This window comes from Rhopalosiphum padi, chromosome 1 (genome assembly GCF_020882245.1).
Source record: "Rhopalosiphum padi isolate XX-2018 chromosome 1, ASM2088224v1, whole genome shotgun sequence".
NCBI classification, from domain to species: Eukaryota; Metazoa; Arthropoda; class Insecta; order Hemiptera; family Aphididae; genus Rhopalosiphum; species Rhopalosiphum padi.
This window is the reverse complement of record NC_083597.1, coordinates 62,503,278-62,518,087: the sequence shown is the minus strand read 5'-3', so window position 1 is coordinate 62,518,087 and position 14,810 is coordinate 62,503,278. Positions and strand designations below refer to the sequence as shown.

Sequence of the window (14,810 nt, the reverse complement as noted above, 5' to 3'; positions counted from 1 at the left end):
ACTAAACAAAAAAAAAATAATAATTGCGGATAAAACTTAGCTTAATATTGCTAAGTTATGTAGTCTACTGAGCTCATAGAATATTAATTTTAAGATCGTTTTATCGTCCAAATTTTTCACGTAAGCAGCGACTTCACCACGGTTAAATATATATTATAATCTTATATGTCAAGTATATCTTAAACCGTGGAATACACAATATTAATAATATAATAATACAAATAAAAATGATGTTAACTGATAATATTAATGTATAATTACATTGACGTCATATTTCTATTAAATCTAATATATTATGATTACAAAAATAATTAAAAGTACAGTATTAGAGGTGTTGTAGAAATTAAAACAGGAAGCGCTTAATAATATGGTACACATTTAAATTTATATTTTTTTATCTCTCTGTTATAAATTATATAACAAATTATTTTTAAATATTGTAATATGTTATTGTAATTTTTATAAACATTAAAACTCTTGTTATTAATACTCATTTAATAAGCTCAAAATTCCCACACTATCAAAGTATTATTTATAAATTCGACAACATTTGTCCGCATACGTGTCGTTTTAGGGGTTTCATTGTCTCGATCTGTAGCCGTCAATCGCAATCGTGTATCACCGACGTCACCCAATGGCTAACACCTTATATACATGTCTATTTCGTTAAATATTAACGGGCCCGAGTCGCCAAAATCTTAATACGCCACTGCATTGATGGCCATGCTTGGTTTGAGTTCAGGTCGGCATTGCGGTCGTCACGATAGTTTGTCGCGAATCGTACGATATCGCAATGAAATCGCGTTTGCAGCGACAACGAAAATCTCTAAACAGTGTCGAAAATGAATTTCGCCGTTCGAGAGCCGCTTTGTTATTATTATTATTCCATGCAGACAGATAACATATAATATAAAAAGGTACGCATAATAATATTATAACTATATCACTTTACATTGAATCTAGACGTTATTTTTCGGTTTTTTTTTTATTTTTATTTTTTTATGTGTCTATTCTACCTGCCGCCGAAATAATGACAACAATGAAATTCCATACACCATAGCGTCTCCGTAGTAATAATAGTTTTAATGATGGACGGCTGTAGAGGTGAGAGAGAGAGTGAATCAGGCCGTTTGCGGTGGCTGTCGCCTCTCGCCAGTCGGTCACTGGGTTGACAGACCCGTCTCTCTGGACTGCGCGTAGTCGTCGTCGTCGTCGTCGTCGTCGTCGTGGCGGCGGTGGAAGTGGCGGCAACGGCTTCGTCGTAAATTATAATTCTTCCGACGACATCGCCGCCTCCATCTCGGCTATAATAATAATATAATTATTGTCCTTTTGTGTATCTCAAGTCCAAACAAAGGCCGTACATAGTAACCGTTTTCGTTTCTCCGCTCGGTAAAAGAAACGGTCGATAATAAGAGAATATGCCGCAATAACGCGTTATCCCAGAAGACGGTACGCCGAAATCTTTAGAATAACAATATTTATATTATTCGATTATTGTAATAAGCACGAATAACTTTACAAAATGATAATAATATATTGTACTTACTAAATATTGTTTTTCGTCACCTCCTCCCTCACAGGACAGCTTGGACCGGAAAACATTGTACGACAGAACTTTTAAATACTGGACACTTCCCGTCACCCACATTTTGTATCAAGAGTACACTATTCAATGGCGATACTCTATGAAGTGGAGTGAATTAATATTATGTAATTAAGTGTGTTATTACAATAAATTAATGAGTATTATAACAACCTAAGTAATATATATATATATGTGTGTATATATATGTATGTATATTGTATTTAATTATTGATAATTACTATTATTTATGAACGTAATTTATTTTAAAAACTAATAGATAAAAATTTACATTTCCATAATAAAATAAAAGTAGTGGACGAGAAATGCGCATAATATTATGATTCAATGACAATAATCAGTTACTTTGGTTTATTAAAAAGTTCAATTTAAATGCAAATTGAAACAATTACCTATTGTTAAAATAAGATAAAAATGTATATTATAGAACAGCGTCCGTTATTTAGTGTTTTCGATACTCCCGAAAGAAATGTCCGCTATTTGGAGGTTTCTGCTTTCAATGGTGTCTGTTGTAATCTCGCTATAATCTATATCTATCAATCTATTTTTGAACGGTCAAAGTGATTTACTACATCTATACTCTAAGTATATCAAATGAAAACATAATTTTATTTTAAATTTTGTGCAAGATAAAAGTGTAGATTTGGATCCTGCTGACAAAACTGCATTACAGTCGATCGACGTTATTTATTTAATCAGATATAGCTGTGTATAATCGAAGTGTAACTTCTGTAAACTAGCCGGTGATGATCTGAAACACCAATTTGCTCAAACCGACATTTTTTTTTGAGCCACCACCTACATATATGATAAAAAAAAAACAGTTATAAATTATTAAAGATTTAACGAGCAGTGGATGTTATACAGTTTTCTTTCGTGGGCAAAAGTTTATTTTTTGACTGCACACTCCCACGCAGGACCAAAGTTGACCGTCAGCCGTCTATAATATATTTACCTGCCCATAATATTATGGTATCGCGTATAATGTCTATAATCACTTTAATATATTCGGTACGCCCCTTTAACCGTTTTGCCGTCCATCCATTCTACCTGAGACCCGTCACGATAATATCAATCTCGTGCGACGATTAGTAGCTGATGTTGGTCGTATGTGCGACGCTTTACGCGCACGTTTTACCGAAGTGAGTTATGATGCTGACGGGTGAGCGTTATTATTATTATTCGTTACTACAACTTATCGATGTGTTCACCGCAAGTACGCGTTATTCTATGTATTATGCTTTAGGCCGTCCGCCCGCGATACACACTATTTCGTATTCGTATAAGTATATTACGTGATATTGTAACACGAAATGCCGTAAAAAAAATTATAAAAATGATAACACACTTCGTTCGAACAAATCGCAACTACTATGCTGCAGTTAGTATAGTACAACTCATATAATAAAATATTTAACGGACCATTTAATCCGCGTACACTGCACCTGTTGCGTGTGACTTTTATTCAGAAAAATAAAAAGCGTAAAACGGGTACATCGCACACTTCCGAGAATCGCAATACTCGGTGGTCGTGTATACGCATATCCAGCACACGGGGTTATTATTGTAGATCGAGTAAAAAATAAAAAATTTTTAAATCCAACATAGGCTTACACCACGTGTACGTGTATATTATTATGATACAATCCAACGTATACGCAGTATTCGCACAGTGTTCCGTGGTCGATTTAAGAATTTACGTCCGATTCTAAGTATACGATTTACCGGAACTTTCTACACGGTTCTAAACACAATTTTTATCGTATTTTATAAGTACAGAAATGCAAGGGTTTGCAACCAAACCGCAATACGCAATACGTATATCGCAAAGCTGTGCTGAATGTTTTCCAGGATATCGATATTATTAGAAACATTTCAATCAATAAATTAATACATTACAGTACTACGAGAAAAAATATTAAAGGCATATTGCGATCATTTCGAGTGAGATTGTATGATTATTATACGATATCATCTACCTTCTTAGTTCTAGTTTCTGTATACACACCGCACAAAATTCGATAAAATAATAAAGTGAACATTCAAATTTAATTTAACGAACACGGTATCAAACTTATACCTAATGTATAACTCGTAAATTGTGTTCTTCGCACACGTGGCCTAATGCAATTTTCATTTTACGATTTCGTTAAAAATCACATGTACCTACTCGTATTTAATGGCTTGTGTACAAGTTACGAAATATAGACGGCTGCTAAAGTAATTTAATATCGTATTACGCTCTAATAGTAACCTAAATAAACCATCCATAAACATGATAATTATTAAACAGCAAACTGATTTTTCGTAGATATGAGATCGGAATCTTTGTCAAACATCACAAGCTTAATTATTCCTCTCATATATCGCGATCGCATTATATTTGTGTTATGTTTAATAAGCCCTGTTTATAATAGTTGACATCTCTACGGTTGAAATGGCCGTTTCAGATTCACTGTTAACACTTTCTCATGGTACTCATTATTAAATTTTATTAACACGTCGTTTGACTTTCTTGAAAGTGTAACACAGAGAAAACGAGATAAGTAATAATATAATTCCGACTGTTCAACAACCAGTTCCGAGCATAATTTTTCTGTTTTTGCCGTTAATTTTTCTTCGGACCAATTTTTCGCTTTGTTATTTTTATACACACGGCAATGATTTCGATTTTTCAATTTTTTTTTTTCAAATCGTTTCCCCACACGCACGACGGTCGGTGACTAGCACGAGATCAACCGTTCCGTCAAGAAAGCCGTCTGGAATGTTGTCTGCCACATCTTCGGATGACTTTGGGAATTGTCCGAAACCTGCAATGTCAGTTTAGAAACGTAGAACAATATTAAAACAGTAGAATCGGCACTAAAAATAAAAGAACAAAATTCCATAATAGTTTGAGTACAATTTCAAATAAATTCTCAAGTACCTACGATAATACGGTCGGCGTGTATTTAATTTTCGTAACGTTTAGAATATACTTGAAAACATTTCTTTGAATTAAATAAACTATTGTTTCGACAATTGTATAGTTTTAATGTTGACAAATTGACATCTAAAATAGTGAAAAATATATTTTCAAAAACTCCTATACTATTTTGATAACGAACGGTGTACTGTTTAAAAAGAAGATTCGATATTATTATTAAAACTTGTAAACATGAATTCCAAAATAAGTTTAGTTTTGGATTAAAATAGAAACTACATTATGTTATATCGAACAATCAATACTAAAAATTATATATTTTTTACCCTGCACAGGTATAATAATCAGTGCTAATTAATAGTAATATGTGCTAATATTAATAATATATAGCTGTTATTTAATAGTATTATATATTATGCACTATGCAGTTAGTAATTTTAGAATTGGTTTTTGGAATTTATGTATTATAATAAATAATCTAACTTTAAGTATACCTTACATATTTTATAAATTAAAATTCGGTATCTAAGTGCTTATAACCAACACGTTGTCGTAAAAATATATTGACGTGTTTTAAAATACTATGAATATATTATACAAAGTAATGCGATACGCTTTGAAAAATATCTCATATTTGTACAAGGAAAAAAAAATAAGTATTGAAAATGATTTTTCTCGTATCATTGTTAATCTGTATTTTGAGTCACTTTTTTATATTTGTAATTCTTACGTGAAAAACTGTCATAGTTGACCTATTTTATTCCAAATACGTTAAATTATTGTTAATCCGTAGTAATAGTTTCAGGAAATAAATCATAATATTTGTAAAAAAAAAAAATAAAAAAAAAAAATAAACAGCAAAATAGGCGGTCTTTATGAAAAACTTTCATGCTCGACCTATTTCTTTCGAATTCGTTGAACTTAACCGTGATTTTTTTTTGTAATTATAAAGTGGACTTATAATCATTTCTTAAGACGATTTCTTGGTATCTCGTTAACACCTCTCTTCGTAAGCTAATTAGAAATTTGCATAAAAAAGACCATTATTTTTTATTACTAAACTTATAATTTATAAGATATGACCCATATCTTAGAGTTATATTTCACTTGAATAGTTAAATATATATATATATACAATATTAATAGTCTAAACATTTCATTTTTGGCGAGATAATATAATTTTATGTTTTAATTTAAAAAAAAAAATATACATTTAATAACAATATGTTTACCGGAATAGCGTGAATAGTAAAGTGTTGCATAATAGCTGAGAATATTAACACAAATCTGCAGCCATTTACAGTATTTTATAATATCGTTTAACATATAATAATATTATTATGACGTAACACTCAAATGACAGTGTTATACAAACAATGTTCGTTTTAATTTAAATGAGCAGCTCAAAAATCAACAGTCAATATTTATGGACTCATACAATGACATGTTAACTTATTTTCTGGAAACAATGCATTCAAAAAAGGTATTGTGTTGCATCCCAATTATTGTTCACGTCATTATTTCCTGTTACACATATTATATAATATATTATCAAATGTTGGTTACACGTTTAATAACGTATAATAATAATGTTACCATTAAGCTACCGACATTGTCATAAGTTCCCGCCGTAAACATTTTATAATTAATTGTGTCACTCGTATAGAAAAAATATCTTAATATTCCCGCGCGCGCAGCAAGTTAAAGAAAACAAAATTGTCCTATAATTATAATATTTACTTTTACGCAGATTTATCAACTTGTATTCAAACAATGACAGGAGAAAAAAAAAACTATGTCGGTCACCGTTTATGTGTTTAAAACGATTCGATTATTATTATGCGACCAATTATAAGGCAACCGAACAATACAATAATTGCTAACGTATCTACCTACATATTATTATTATACATTATGACAATCGCATTTTCTTTAATATAATAATAATATCGTGGTGTTATGCATTATACACAAACCGATTATACTCGATCATTGTTGTGCGTGTGTATGGGTTTTCACTATTATTTTGTTTAAAGGCATTCGCGTGTCAATGACACAATAGATATACCACAAAGAATTCGTTGGAGATGACGTGTTTCGATTGAGCAACTCGCTCTTTTCATACACATACTGTCATTATTATTATCTATTTACTATATATATATAATAATGCGCAGGTGTACTTCAAGTTAGGTTAGGTTAAGTTTTCAACAGAGTGATGTGTTGTATAGTTGTTTGGATTTTCTGACACATTATTATGGACGTAAAACGTGGGAGACGTAATGAGGACCAGTATGTGAGTACAAATGATGAACATATGTGGCGGCGTAAAGTTGCCAATACTCCCACGTTACTACTGATAGAGATTCGGATTATTGAAACTAATATACTACAACTAAATTGAAATTAATAAAGTTAATGCTATTGTAAGAATTTAAAAGTATACTTGAGGATAAAATTTTCCAATATTTAAAATTGTTTACCATAACTGAGTGTCTTATTGTAGTGATACTAAGTTTTTTTTTATCAAAATGTGAATTTATATTTTAGAAGGTGAAAGTAATTTTTGACAAAAACAGTATATCAGAGTATATTATATTTTATATACATAGGTACATACATATACACTTCCTCTATACTTAAACATTAAAGCGATCACTCCAAACAATATTTTCCTCTGCTTCACGTCAAAAGTCTCACATCGGCTTTGATTTAATAACCTAATTTATAACTTAAAAGCTCACTAACTTCCTATAAAAGACATTTTATTTATCTTACATACATAATAAACGTAATACTCAGATTCTCTACTTCTAAACTTATTCTAACAATGAAAACTTTTAATTATTGTTTTACTTCCTTAATTCGATAAATTGATTGAAAATCTTTCAATTTATTACAACAATTTTTTCTCAAATTCTGTGAGAAATTTCTCTTCAAATCGATAATTTTCATAATTAATATAAAAATATAACACTACCTGATACTTAATTTGTATTTCGTAACTCCCATTCAAATATATATATATATAAGTTAATCGATTAATTAATGCCATTCTTTTATATTAGAAAACAATATTGTACTACAACGGTGTTTTCTGAGTTATTGCTTAATGATTTGACCATATCTACCATTTTGGCCTCTAATTTAAGTTAAAAAAATTATCTCTTCTTTACTCTCTTTACTCTTGTTCTTTAGAGTCTAAAGTTTAGATCATATCTCAAAAATCGACATTATCTTCTATTCTCGCTAGAGTTTCTCAAGAAGCACTATTATCTTCAATTCTATTGAAAATATTCTTAGCTAACTAACCAACTATTCCAAACACTTCTCTAGCATGATATGCAGTTTATAAAGCTATTTTTACCACCTTTAGTATCAATTAGAAGTTTTTATCGATCAACATATTCTTTAAATAGTAGAAAAACTCTCAAGAATTTGAAGAAATAATCTTAAAGTGTCATTGACGATTTAAAAATAATCAGATTTCTAATAATTGCATATTATTATGAAGAAAAAAGGAGTAAACATAGTAGGTGAATCTCTTGTATATATATTATTATAATGTCAATAATACATAAACATAAGCCACTTAAAACACGAAGTATGCGTTGTATAATATTATAGTAATCGTTATGTCATTGAAATGTCAATATTGTATACGTGAGTAAAATATTATTTTATTATCTATCCATAACAATGAGACTGTACTTTATCTCTTTAATTAATTACAATTTTTTGTTACACATCACAAGATTTATCAACAACTTTTGTTAATAAATACAATATTAATATAACGTCGATAGAGAAAGAAATAATAATACATACATTTATGAACAACAATTTTTGCGACGTACGTACTCATATATTAATTATATGCATCAAAAGTAAAAACAATATAGAGCATTATGGCCTAAAAGCATAAAAAAAAACTCAAAATATGTAAATATATAAAAAAAAATTATACATAACTATATTACCTTTGTCTACAGAGTTTTTCATAAAACCTGCTTGTATTTTACCATGATATGTTCGAATTTTATAAAGCATATTATGCGTGAAAACAACTCATCTGTCCTGATAGATCATAATATTATATAGGTAGATGAAGAGAAAAAATATTTGAAAATTGAGTAGGTGTCAACATTCTAAACAGTAAATGAGTCAATGAGTGAGTTATGTACTGTACAAAAACAAACAACTAACGAAACATAATTTTGACCGACATTATAATGTATAATATATATATATTTATTGTTATTTAGAATATATTAAGTAGTTTCAATATTTTTCGTATGGAAAAAAACACGAACTAGTCCACTCGGCTGGGCGGTGCAATTTCGGAAGTGGTCTACGCGGTATTTTATATACACGATTTACGTATATTTATATATTTTTATTTTATTGTTATACCGAAGATGACCACTGCGTATTATTGTAATAACATTATATGCGATCGCGGTATCGTAATAGTTGTCCTTGTTTGTTTTTGTTTATTCGACCGTATCGTCTGCTACAAACCGTCAATATCCTGTTTTCGTAAACGATTTATTCACGATCTAATAGTGCTGCTGCTGTTTAAATTGCACTCTACACATAAACTTTATTATAATAATTTTGTAAATCCAAACAGCCGAAAACGTTTTACCGAATAATTCGTCGACCTCTTTTGCGGTGATAACTGCAGGTAAATAGTGTTTTTTTATTTTATTTTTATTGAGGTATGTTTAAATCGCAGGCGTGCAGTTATATATAGATCACCCGGCGTATACCGTCGTCATCTCTCGGGGGCCTACGTTCGCATTATTCATTTTTTTTCTGTTTGTTTTTTTCAAATCTACCGTGTAAGTATCGGAAAATTATCTTGTAACATTCTAATTCCGTGCACTTTGACGATGCTCTAGAAATAATAGTCTATGCCTCAAAATATAATACCTATACTTCTGTGCATGGGTATATCGATAAATAATACATAACGAAATACTTAATATTAACAACAAAATACACATAGGTACTTAATATATATTATATTATTATTTTTTGTTTATATTCTGCATATGCATAATAAATTATACTTTTTGAGCATTTATAAGGAATGTATATAGTGTATTTTATATTGCAATTTTTAAGATTTTTAATGCATTAAATCCAAAACCATAGTCATTTTTTTGTAAATAAATATTTTTTCACACAAACATTTTATTCCCTAGAAGCTAGAATTGTGTTAACAGTCAATAAAGACAAACCGACAGTGACACAGATACTTAAGAGCTCCCACCACTTGGCGAGTACCTACATTATGTTGTAAATGTGTGTTTATTGTTTTAGTCGTTAAATGTCCACATATTTTCATACTGAAATACAATTTTTTTTTTTTTTAATGGTTCGATTCGAGCTAAACACGAGACACGAGACTACATCTGCAAATTTGGTTCATTTTAACAACATCAGACACGTTGCGTATACGGGTTTAAAGGCCGTGACACGCGTATGACGATTAAATAATATGTGAGACTAATGCCAACAATTTATTGGGCGATATCTTTTATAACGACAATAATACCTATACATCTGTATTGTACTACCTTTCCAATTTTTATTATTATACTTTTCGCATATGTTTTTTCGCTTCTATTGAAACTACATTCCGTCAAATCCAACCAGATGACATACGTCTCAACCACGTCGAATGAAATATCCAATAACTTGTTGGACTCGGACGTCAGTGAAAATATGGTTATTATTTCGACGTGTATATTTTCATCTCGTTTATCGTTACAAGTCGCTCATATTATTTTCATAATATTATACTAACCTTTTAACCACAGAAGACAATAACGTATCAATCGCAACTCTCAAGACGTATTACACAAACATTTTAAAAATTAATTCGATTTTTAGATCACTCAACTCCAGGTCATTATTAATTCTTCATCTATTCGTATGAATTACAGGTCACGTGTTATCGTGTATTTTGGACATATTTTTGGATTTGTTGACTTTTTGACGAGCTCTACCATCGACATTTTTCCATCTGGAGCCCTAAATGTCATTAAATTCCGATAACCTTTCCATTAACTCATAAATTATGTGATTTATAATAGGAATACATCCCAATACTATGAGCCTCTGTTTTTAAAACGATTTCCTATTCAACCACGATTTCAAATCTTGTTGTCCAAATGTAATTAATTAATGATTTTTAATCATAGCTATTTTACTTCAGGCGGCGGATGAATTATAATTTGCTACCAAATCACGTATTAAAGTTAGGGTTCAATTAAAGTCCCTAATCTTGTACCCTATACAACTGCAACAGGTATAATACTAGACGTTGCGATTTTTTTTTCATTTTTTTATTTATTTGTCCTGTTCTTTCATACTCAACAGGCTCAATTTAAAAAATAATTTTCTTGTCTTTAAACCAACTCTCTTATATCGATTTTCTACTCTCCAATAATTATATACTGATTAAATCCATTATAAATTGTATTCTTTATATAGATTTTAAAAGATTACTTAGGTTCACTACATATGTTTTAAATTTATAATGTATGACTATTAATAACTTTAATGTTTTTTTAATGTATAATGGTTTAAATTTATTATACTTTCTCAATGATTTCTTAAAAAAAAAAAATGTCATTGTATTATACTTACTTTAGTATTACTATCGATTCGATAGCTTGAAACAGTTTTTAACATTTAATACTGATACAAAAATCGGGATAAAAAAAAAGATAGTATTTTATATCACATCTTTAATTGATTTTTCTATAATAATATCGACTCTAAGCGATTTTTCTTATAAGTTCTTAGGATAGTTGAAGATTATTGCTGAAGTGTTGTATACTTGTGTACACTATAAGGTACAGTTTGTCACTACATTAATATTATTAAGCACAAATTGACCTCTACTTTTACCTACACACACATTATAAATTATAATAAAATACGCATTATGACTTATATGGTCATGTAATATGCACAGCTTGTCGACCGTCGATTGCAATAATTATCCATTTTATTTTTGTAATAAATTCCTACTGACGTTGTCAACTGAAACGATCTACGTCTCCCGTGACAACGACGCAACGCAATTACTCTACTGCAGTGAGAATATTATTATAATACGCGATATGAGTATATCAAATTCTTTATCTTTTTTAAACGACTCGATCGTTGAGTGACGTATTTTAACAAGGCATTGCTCGTGTCGAGGCACATTGAAAATCTGTTACACAGAATAAAAAAAATATAAACAAGCGTGCGTACACCGTTTTACACGAACACATAATACAATATTATAATAATTTGGCTGTAGGTAAAATGTACGAACACATCGAACAAGAATAATTTATTAATCTATAATATACGAGTAATATGCGGAAAAAACTAGTAGTAATATACTATGTAGTTTGGGTACATTTTTGTTTCACAACTTATTTGTGACCAGATCGATTCCCAATAACGAAGATTATTCGATTACAATTTTTAATAAAAGTAAATATGTAATTATTTATTTTATTACAAACATTTTGTTACTTTTAATAATAATAAGTATATACTTCTATCTATAATACCTAATATTTAATTGTTGGGGAAATATCCAAATATTTATAAAAATGTATTTTGTGTATTTATGATATTGATAACAATTTATTTAATTATTTTTGTATATAATATTATAATATTAGGTAATAAAATACCTACTATTTTCCATTTTAAATGATGAAATTTTATTACCCAAAACGTCTATTATTCTATTTATTCTAAATTAAAAACTGGTTAAAAGCAGTATGGATAGGTTTTTTCACACTCCTATTAATTTTATGAACCTTTAAAACACAACTATAATAATATAAATTATTGTCAATAATACATATATTATATATATAAGTATAAGCGTGTGTTTCATATTATTTGTACATAATATAATATATTACACGATTTTATATTTTATTCAAAGAAAATATATAAAGATCAAACAAATGTATATTAATATATTTTTATATAATAAATTGTATAGCGTATATATCGTATCGTACTTATTATCGTACGAAACTTGTTTACATTAATATATTTCAATATTCCAAAGCGAATGTACGGACAAAATATTATAAAACTTAATACCTACCTATAAAATAAATATTTATATACTTATCGGGTCTTACTATGTATAGTTACATCCGATCGATGCTCGCATACTGTTTACGTATGTTTTGCGAAAATATGCATTTGTCAGGTTTTAGCTTTGAATTAATTACTTAATGTATATAGTATTATATGAGAATGTTTTATTTAACTTTCTCGCTTTAATAAGAAATAATGTATCCATTAACGAACTTCTGAAACTATGAATACCAATAAGATCCAAAACCTGTGCACATAAAAATTCGACATTCAACTTATTATTTATACACATATTATAATACGATTTATTTTACGGTCGCTTATGTATAGCGTGACTTTTACGGGCCACTCGGTATTTCCCGTACTCTGGTTATGTTAGGTATAATTTTTTTATTAGATTCTAAATAAACAGGAAATGTCGATATCCTAACCGTCATTACAAATTAAATATTATATTCCCTTGACGTGTATTTCGATTAATATTTTAAAATATAGATTCTTTAATATTGATTGTATTTACGAGACGTGTGTAAGAAAACGTATAGCTCTTTGCTGTGCCGGTGTTTCTGTGTATTTTCATCAAGCATAATATTATGAGTAGTGAATACAGTACTATGACCAAATGCGACGCGTACCCTGCTCCTAAATAATTTGTTGTGTATAGTTGCACTTTAAGGATAATAGTTCTCATTAAGTCAATAAATTCCGTTTAATCCCTGGCGGAATCGAAACTCATTATTATTACAAGTTCATTTTTTCACCTCGTCGGAGTGCATTTTAAATTTTTATGCGCAAGATGAGTCGTCGGGAAGAAATTGGGTCAACACAATATTATACATATTATAATACAATATTATGTGAAATACGAATATACTAAAATATAGTTATAACGTACATCATACGTCGGTAATAGTTAATGTAATTTATTGAATTTCAGAAAGTTGAATTTCAAAAATGTTGAAAAGGAAATTCCAAAAAATGAAACTTCAGTTAGTCATTTGAAAAAACATCACGTGGACGTGGCCATACCTATCCACAAACAATTTATTACATTTTACTATTTTAGATATTTTAAAATGACAAATTCCACGTGTTTTACTTTATTTTTTTTTCCAATTTAATAATATTAAAAAATATTATATGTAATTATGTTTACAGTAAATATATTGTTTAAATAATGAATTATGTTTAGTAATGTGACATAATTCTTATATAATATCATTAATGTGTGATAAGTATTGTTCCCTCGTAGTATAATTTATATACCGCTAATTCAAAGTCACTTAGATGCAATTATGGTTGCAAATCACTTAACCCATACTTGAAAAAATTTCGGACGCACTATTTACCGTGGATACGCTTTTTATTAAATATCCAATGAGGGTACAACATATAAATTACCAACGCAAAAAAAGTCATATAAATTTCATCTTCCACTTAATATAATTTCCACGGAAACCAGTATAAATACATAATTATTAAAATTGAATAAATACTAAAAAGTTAAAACTCTCTACTAACAAATAACATTTTGTATATTTTAAATTGAAAGACGCGATACAAAAAAAAAAAAAAAAAGGTCGACCCTTGTGATCGACGTGAGCCGATTGGCGAGATGCTGAGGGGGAGGTCTCGACTCTCCGGGGGGTTGGTAACTGAAGCCGGCGGGGGGCAAAGCCCCCTAGTTTATAATGATATAATATTGACGTAATATTATATTTGTACGCGATTTGTATATGACGCGAGTGTTCTTAATGTGAAAACATTAATATAACATATAATATGTATACTAACGATTGAGTGCGTATTGCCGCCGATCAATATGGTTTTAATCATTTATTATCAATTCGTATCTCACAAAATTGTGATTTATGCACGCGTATTATACGCCATAATACAATATCATCGTATACGAAATGTCACCATCAGATTTGTTGTCGAACGTTTATTTCCTTTTCGCGTCGACGCGCGTAATCATTATTAGTGCTGCTGCACACGGTCCACAACAACATTATTACATTACTACGCAGCATCACACGGTCCGTCGTCGGAATTAACGTCGGAGTAGGTGCACACGATGTAACGATCACTCGACGCACATGTATAATACTCGTATTACATTATAGTCGTCGTATACGCTTTTTATAA

At 29.6% G+C, this 14,810-nt stretch overlaps 1 long non-coding RNA gene across 1 annotated transcript; it reads right to left on the bottom strand.

Moving 5' to 3' along the window:
- Positions 1 to 658: 658 nt before the first annotated feature.
- LOC132918575 (uncharacterized) lies at positions 659 to 1,640 on the bottom strand. Its single transcript, XR_009660520.1, has 3 exons — positions 1,550 to 1,640; positions 1,365 to 1,464; positions 659 to 1,304 (listed from the first exon to the last, which is right to left on the bottom strand). It is a non-coding gene; the product is annotated as an uncharacterized LOC132918575 (long non-coding RNA).
- Between the last annotated feature and the right edge of the window lie 13,170 nt (positions 1,641 to 14,810).